Consider the following 8,010-nt stretch of genomic DNA (forward strand, 5'->3'; position numbering starts at 1 on the left):
TGGGTCTCACTCTGCCACAGTGGAGTTTCAACAGTTGCAACGTGCTTTCTCAAACCCTTGTCTTAATGTACACCAGCACTTCTATACAACTTCTGCTGCCTTCAACTAGCTAGAGACACACATGAAATTGTCCAACATTTGTTCTTATTTTAGTGTCGTTCCCTTTGGGACTGCGCCTTAGTCTGTGTAATAACAGAAAATATGGTCCCTAGATTTTCTGAAGCAATAACGATTTCAAAATTCTTTTCTATTTTCCCTGAAGTACAGTTATACTTATGAGATTGCGTGTCTTATTTAAATAAAACAATATGAAACTTTTTTTAATGATTAAATAATCATATTTTCATTGCATAAAAATAAGAAAATTCAGTACAGTATAAAGAAGAAAGGAAAGTCTTCATAATCCATTATTACAGGTAGCCATTAACATTTTGGTGTATTTTCCCAGTATTTCTACATGTAATTGAGATCATGTTTTATGTGTACAATAATTTTGAATATGATATTTTAAAAAAGACTTGAGCTTCCCCGCGTCAGCGCTGCTGGGCCTGCAGGTCTCTGTCGAGCTGCGGACACCGGTCTCTGTTCCACAGGATAGTTTGTTAAAGTTGTTAAGAATAAGGCCTACTTTAGGAGATACCAAGTGGAATTTAGAAGACGACGAGAGGGTAAAACCGATTATTACACTCGGAAACGCTTGGCGATACAGGATGAAAATAAACACAACACACCCAAATACAGGATGATAGTTAGTGTAACAAACAGAGATGTCATTTGTCAGATTGCTGATGCCCGTATAGAGGGGGATATGACAGTCTGCGCAGCATATGCACACCAACTGCCAAACTCCGGTGTGAAGGTTGGCCTGACAAATGACGCTGCAGGGTATTGTACTGGCCCGCAGGCTTCTCAATAGGTTTGGCCTGGACAAGATCTATGAAGGCCAAGTGGAGGTGACTGGTGAAGAATACCACGTGGAAAGCACTGCTGGTCAGCCAGGCGCCTTTACCTGCTACTTAGATGCAGGCCTTGCCAGAACTACCACTGGCAATAAAGTTTTTGGTGCCCTGAAGGGAGCTGTGGATGGAGGCTTGTCTGTCCCTCACAGTACTAAGCCATTCCCTGGTTTGATTCTGAAAGCAAGGAATTCAATGCAGAAGTACACTGGAGCACACCATGGGCCAGAACGTCGCAGATTACAGGTGCTGCTTAATGAAGGAAGATGAAGATGCTTACAAGAAACAGTTCTATGAATACATAAAGAACAGCGTAACTCCAGACGTGATGGAGGAGATGCATAAGAAAGCTCATGCTGCTACACGAGAGAATCCAGTCTATGAAAAGAAGCCCGAGAAAGAAGCTAAGAAGAGGTGGAACTGCCTCAAAATGTCCCTTGCTCAGAAGCAAGATTGGGTAGCTCAAAAGAAGGCAAGCTTCCTCAGAGCTCAGGAGCAGGCTGCTGAGAGCTAAACCAAACAATTTTCTGTAAGGATTTTTCAGATACAGACAATAAACTTATGGACAGCAAATAAATAAATAAATAAAATAGACGAGAAATTTAGATTATAGAAGAATTGAGTGGGAAGTACAGTGTTTCCTCCTACCTCCTCTCTCCAGTTTTCCCCATTATTTATATCTTGTATTAGAGAATGCACTTGTTACAGTTCATGAACCAATACTGGTATATTGCTGTTAACTAAAGTCAATCATTTAGCAAGATTAGAACTCACTGTTGGGTCTGTAAGTTTTGTGGGTTTACATAAATGTATAATCACCTATCCTACCATCACAGTCTCACACAGAGTCTCACTGCCCCGAAAATCATCTGTGCTCCGTGGCTTCATCCCTCTCCCCACTGGCCCTGGGAACCACTGAGCTTTCTCCTGTCTCCACAGTTCTGCCGTTTCTAGAATGTCCCGTAACTGGAATCACATAGCATGCAGCCTTTTCAGACTGGCTTCTCTCACTTAGCAATCTGCATTTAAGTTCTTTCATCTCTTTTCACAGCTTGAAAGCTCTTTTCTTTTTAGCCCTGAATCATATTCCATTGTCTTGAGTGAGGGTTAAACTTCTTCACCTGCCCTTACAGGTATGAAAATGAATGGATGAGGGGAAGTCTCAGGGGAGAGACTAAATAGAAAACTTAAATTGATTGATTCTAATGGCTGATTGATTGGCAGAAGCCCTGGCATCATCTCTGGTACCCCCACTGATTCCCTACAGGCACCCCCACCATCTTCCAAGCAGGGACTTCCCCTGCCAGGAGGGACCGTGCTGTGCCCCCCTAGGGCTCTTGTGAGGATGATGGCAACCCCTCAGAGTGAACAGCTCAATTGCCTCAGTAAAGCTGCATTTATCAATAACGGCATCCTGGGCTGCTGGGTCTGTCTGGTGAGTTCCTAGGCCTGTGAGTCACTGAGTAGCTGGAAGGGGCTCCGGGGACCTTGTGAAATGTGTCTTTGTAAATGTAACTATGATTTGATATCTGATGGGGCGTAATAAATATTTAGTGGCACATTTTTCTGCAGATGGTGAGGGAGAAGGTCAGTCCCTGTCAACAAAACACAAGTTGTCGGATTTACTGAACTTCCTGGATGGTTTCTGTTTATGTAGAACTAGCATCTGTTTGGAAAATCCTTGAAAAATAATGCAAAATCTTTCTTCAGAAAGTACCCAATTACCAGAACACCGTAACTTATCTCTTTCTTCCCAGTGGAATAAATGCTAAGCACAGCTTTCACTCCCTGAAATAAAGTCCGTTGCAATTAAGTATATATTCAACGAGTGCAATTGGATTTTCATGGTGATGGTGCAGAGCCCACTGCAGTGGAGTCAACTGTTGTGAAAACCAATTCCATTTATTTTATCTTCGAGTGAATTTTTAAAAGGAAGCTAATATGCTGACTTTCCGTGGAACAATGTGACATTTTATGCCACACTTAAGCCCTGGGTATTAGTTTTTCTAACTTTAGAGTGCCCTGAATTGAAAAGCCGCAGCCATTCTCTCTTCTGATTTAGAGCTGTCTCTACGTTTGGCTTTCTTATTTGGAAAGACTGAGTGTCATCTCATCGCAACATCCTACGGGAGTTCCAGAAGGCATCGTGGTTTGGTTCAGAAAGACCTGGGAAAATGAGTCTTCTTTTGAGAGATTGAAAAAGTGTCCCATTTGAGAAAATGGATGTCTTATGGGTCACGTCAACCTTGAAGACAAAGGATATTTTTTGCTTGTTTCTTTTCTGTGCGCCAAACTCAACTATGTTTCAACTGCTATTTATTTTATTAGAATTTCTTTTTATGTAACTCAGACCTAAAAGTGACTATCTGGAGACTAGAGCGAATCACGTCACGAATTACCACACATCCTTTACTCGACAATGCAGTTTGCCACCAGAATTATGCTTCCAAAATGGTCACAGATAAGTAATGAGTAGGGCCCAAGCACAGAAAACCTGTGGGGAGAATCTCAGATTTTCTGTGAAACCATCTTCCCGGGACCCACCGTTTTCAGCATAGAATACCCTAGAGCACACGCACCAGTAAGGCATATCTCTGCCCTGGCTGGCACAGACCTACTGGAGTTTGTGAGGTCTGACTGCAGAGAAGGACCCTATCTAAAACCTGGTATCAAGATTTCAGGCTAGATTGCATCTTCCACTAAGGTTTTAAAATATAAGATTTTTTTAGAGGATCAAAAAAGGGTAATATTGCAAACATTAAAAAATTATATAAATACTATTGCATATGGATAATATAGGATGCTATGTGCTCACTAAAAATTTCATTATAGAAAATCATGCCAGGCACAGTGGCTCATGCCTATAATCCCAGTGCTTTGGGAAGCTGAGGCGGAAGGGATCAGTTGAGCCTAGGAGTTTGACACCAGCTGGGCAACATAGGGAGACTCTGTCTCTACAAAAATACAAAAATTAGCTGGGCTTGGTGGCACACACCTGTAGTCCCAGCTACTCAGGAAGGCTGAGGCAGGCGGATTGTCTGAGCCTGGGAGGTCAAGACTGCGGTGAGCGTCGTTCACAGCATTGCACTCCAGCCTGGATGTCACAGCGAGGCGCTATTTCCAAATAAATTGAAGAAAGGATGAATTGCATCCGCAACAAGCCATCGCGGCGAGAGTGAGGGATGTGGGTACCATGGAGCCCAACGGCTGGTTTTGAAAGCACCAGAGCATCAAAGGAAGGAAACGACATGCTGAGGATTTCAAATTCCTGGGCCAACTCTTGGCCAGAGGCTCCCGTGACTGTCCTTAAAGAACATCTTCCTTCCCGCGTGAAACGGATCCATCTGGAGTGGAGCTAGTACACTGTGTCTTTCTCTGCCTCCATGTCTATACTCTGCACCACAAATGCCTTTCCTCGCAAAATAAGACACAGGTTTTCTTTATTTCCCCTTTAACTCAATTTCTTATGATTAGAAAAGGAAGAGCAAAGTACTGGCACCGACGGAGCATGCGCGGCGGGGCGTGCGTGGCGGGGCGTGCGTGATGGAGCGTGCGTGGCGGGGCGTGCGTGATGGAGCATGCGTGGCGTGGCATGTGTGGCGGAGCCGGATTTGGTCTTTTCCCAGCTCCATGTCCTAAAGAAGGGCTCAAAGACAGTTACAATGCAGAGGAACAAAGCAGCTCGCTGCAATGCCTGCTCTTAAGATGCCAGCCGAGTCCTGAGGGTATGAGGTACCTGGACATGAATCAAGTGTCTGACACAGTAAGTAGCAGGGTTTGAAAGGCTTCAACATTTGAAAATGTTCAGGGCCTCATTTCTAGGGATGAAGAAACTCTTGGCAAATGTGTTGTATTTTTTATTAACGTTAACTTTGCTGAGCAAAAAGATTTATTTTCATTTAACTTCCAATTTTTATTTAAAATGATATGCTAGAGAATAAAATCTGGAGACCAATACAGTATTTGTGCATATGCATGCATAATATACATACAATATGCAAAATGAAAACATTAAAGCATGAATTACAAACCTCATTGTGTGGATAAAATGCATTTGAATTGGAAAATATTCCAACATGAAAGAGAATTTTCATTAGGTGGAGTTCAGAAATGATGACAAAGGTGCATCTTAAATGTACTACTCTTCTTATGAGAGAACATTTGTTTAAATTATAAGAATGCCTAATGGGTTGAATTTCATATATGTAGACAGATCCACATTTTTTCAAATGAAAATTCAATATTTATGAGACTCAATCTAGAAAATAGAAAAGGAAAATATATGGAAAGTTATATGAGTAAATTATAAAATCCTAGTCAAAACTCATAAACACATAAAATATTTGGCCAATAAGCTCTCCAAGGCCCCTGTATGACTTAATTTCTTTGTGCCTTTGTTGCATTGTCTGTGAAAGAGCTTCAAAAGTTGCACAAAGTCTGAACTTGGTTTGAAAAATTTAAGAGCTGTATTGAGTTGATTTATTGGGCATTCATTTTTAGCAAATACTTATCAAGTGCTTCACTACAAAAACAGATGGTGGTTATAAAGTTGCCTCTAGCATGTAATTTTCCCCATGACCAAATTCACTTATTCATTCTTTTGCTGAGAAGAGAAGATTCCCACAGGGTTGGATGCTCCATCAAGCTTCCTCTCAAAGCCTCACCATCTCATGGCCAGCAATGAAAGACCAGTGCCCTAAAGCTCTGGACCACAGGCCGAGCACCGTATCTGTTTCTCCTGGAACTCCCTGGAACTCAGAGCAATCATTGTTCCTTGCATAAGTGAAAACGGGACCAGCGGCTATTTCTTTCCCAAGGTCTCAGCAAGTGCCCAGAAGTGTCAGCCCTGGAATGTCCCCCTGCTGCCCGCGCATCACGGGTGAGATCTCCCAGGCCCTGGCTGACTCCTGGGCTGCTTTGACTAATTTGTCCCCACCTCCAGGGCAGCAGGCCTGACTCCCAGGTGACAGGCAGGTGGTGATGGGGGAGGCAGGTGCGGTTGTAGCAAAGGCTGCCTCCCTTTGCAATCTGCCCAAAGACACAAGCAGGATTCCCCATGAGGCACTGGCACTGGACAAGTGACAGCAACAAGGACAGCCTTGAAAAAACAACCCTGGAAACCTTTCAGGGAGACTCGGTCAATGTCTGAGAGTTCCTGCATTTCTGCACATGAATCACCTGTAAACGACAGGCTGTCTGCTCTGGAAAGCCCATAGGCCAGATCTCAGATTCCTCTGTAATGATCTGCCGCCTCCTCTGTCAGCCTCTGAAGTCCTGGCTATCGCCTCTGTCCTACAAACAGCTTCCCAGCCACCGAGGGTGGAGTCTGAGAACCTTATGTCAGACCCTTGGAAAACTCTCTTGCTTTGAGACTTGGGACCAACCTTTCGGAAATGCAAAAGGAACACCAAGATACAACTCCATTAAGCCAAGACCACTGGGTACAGTTTCATGCTCTTACAGACACCAAACCCCTCGCAGTTCTGGAATTGTGTTAACATTTGCACTTTTGGTTCATCTGACTCCAAATGTTATAACCCTCTTGGCATCTGTCTACACAGGCACTGCCTACGCAATGCAGGATTTATATTATCACAGATTCGTCAGGTTACCAGTGGGAGCGTGTCAGGATCACTACTGGTCCTGTGAGTGTGTCTATGACCCCTTCCAAATTCTCAGCTCTTCATGGATAAAGACTAGGATGTATTTTCCTCTAGTGTCTCATATAGGGCTAAATGATAAGTATGAAGGAGTGCTGAGTCAGTGTTTTTCATTCATTTCATTTCACTCGTTATTCAGCCTACAACTGTTGATGCCCGGCTCTGTGCCTGACACAATGGTAGGTGTGGCGATTGGTTGATCTGAAAAAGCATGCTTCCTGACAGGTGAAGCTGGACGGGAACAACGCACTCAGCCAATTAGGTTCATCAGCTGCTGACAGGGAGGAGCTGCTGTCTGAAGATCGCACGTATCAGGAGAGGGAGAGCGTGTGACGGAGCCGCGGGCGCACCTCAGCCAGGCAGGACTCAGGCACTGCTGCATTCAAGCCACCTTGGAGCAGAGCTGGCGATGCTCCCAGCAGCCCTGTGCCCGTCGGCCACGGAAGATGTCAGCTCTCGCCCGACTTGCAGAGCTCACTGCATCTAAATCTTGGGTTCTGGGGCCATTGTTTAAAAATTACTCATCACAGCTGGGCACAGTTGCTAACGCCTGTAATCCCAGCACTCTGGGAGGCTGAGGTGGGTGGATCACAAGGTTGAGAAATTGTGACTATCCTGGCCAACATGGTGAAACCTCATCTCTACTAAAAATACAAAAGTTAGCTGGGCATGGTGGCATGCGCCTGTAATCCCAGCTATGTGGGAGGTTGATGCAGGAGAATCACTTGAACCTGGGAGGTGGAGGTTGCAGTGAGTTAAGATCGTGCCACTGCACTCCAGCCTGGTGATGGAGCAAGACTCCATTTCAAAAAAAAAAAAAAAAAAAGAAGTTACTTATCACACAAACAAGGTCGAAAGCGGATCATTCCCCTTGACCTGGAATTGCCCAAGTCAGCACCACAGCCGATTAAGGTGGCCTCTCTCTCTTTCCTCCTCTTATTTTCTCAGTCTTAGGCCTGCTTAGGACTCCTGGAAAATCAGATTAAGGGAGATCAGTTGTGTTCATCATTTTAATACAATGTTTATTGATCCACAGATGTGTGCCAATTGCTGGGATAAAGACTTAAGATTAGACCTCCTAAGCCCTCCTTTCCTCAGCCATAAACACAAGGATAATGATAAAAGCAATGGTCACAGTTGTGTCTGGGGTGGCTGGCATCCCTGAAGCCGGGGGCACTGGTGCCATTGGCTTGGCAAACGGCAGTGCTGATTACAGAGGGGACGGCTGTGGCTGAGGACCGCTATTTGGCAGATGCCACCAACTGTCCCTGATTGGCCGAGGAGGCGTGTTTGACCCTTCGCCATTGGAATCAACTTAATGTACTGTCGTGGAAAGGCCGTCAGTCTGGTCTCAACATGAAAGGCAGCAGTCTCATGGCTTGGAGGTTTGCTCG

At 44.5% G+C, this 8,010-nt stretch overlaps 1 pseudogene; it reads left to right on the plus strand.

The window, feature by feature from the left end:
• The first annotated feature begins 603 nt into the window (after positions 1 to 603).
• On the plus strand, positions 604 to 1,470 carry LOC100399601 (large ribosomal subunit protein uL18 pseudogene; annotated as a pseudogene).
• The last annotated feature ends 6,540 nt before the right edge of the window (positions 1,471 to 8,010 follow it).

This window comes from Callithrix jacchus, chromosome 13 (assembly GCF_049354715.1).
Source record: "Callithrix jacchus isolate 240 chromosome 13, calJac240_pri, whole genome shotgun sequence".
NCBI lineage: Eukaryota > Metazoa > Chordata > Mammalia > Primates > Cebidae > Callithrix > Callithrix jacchus.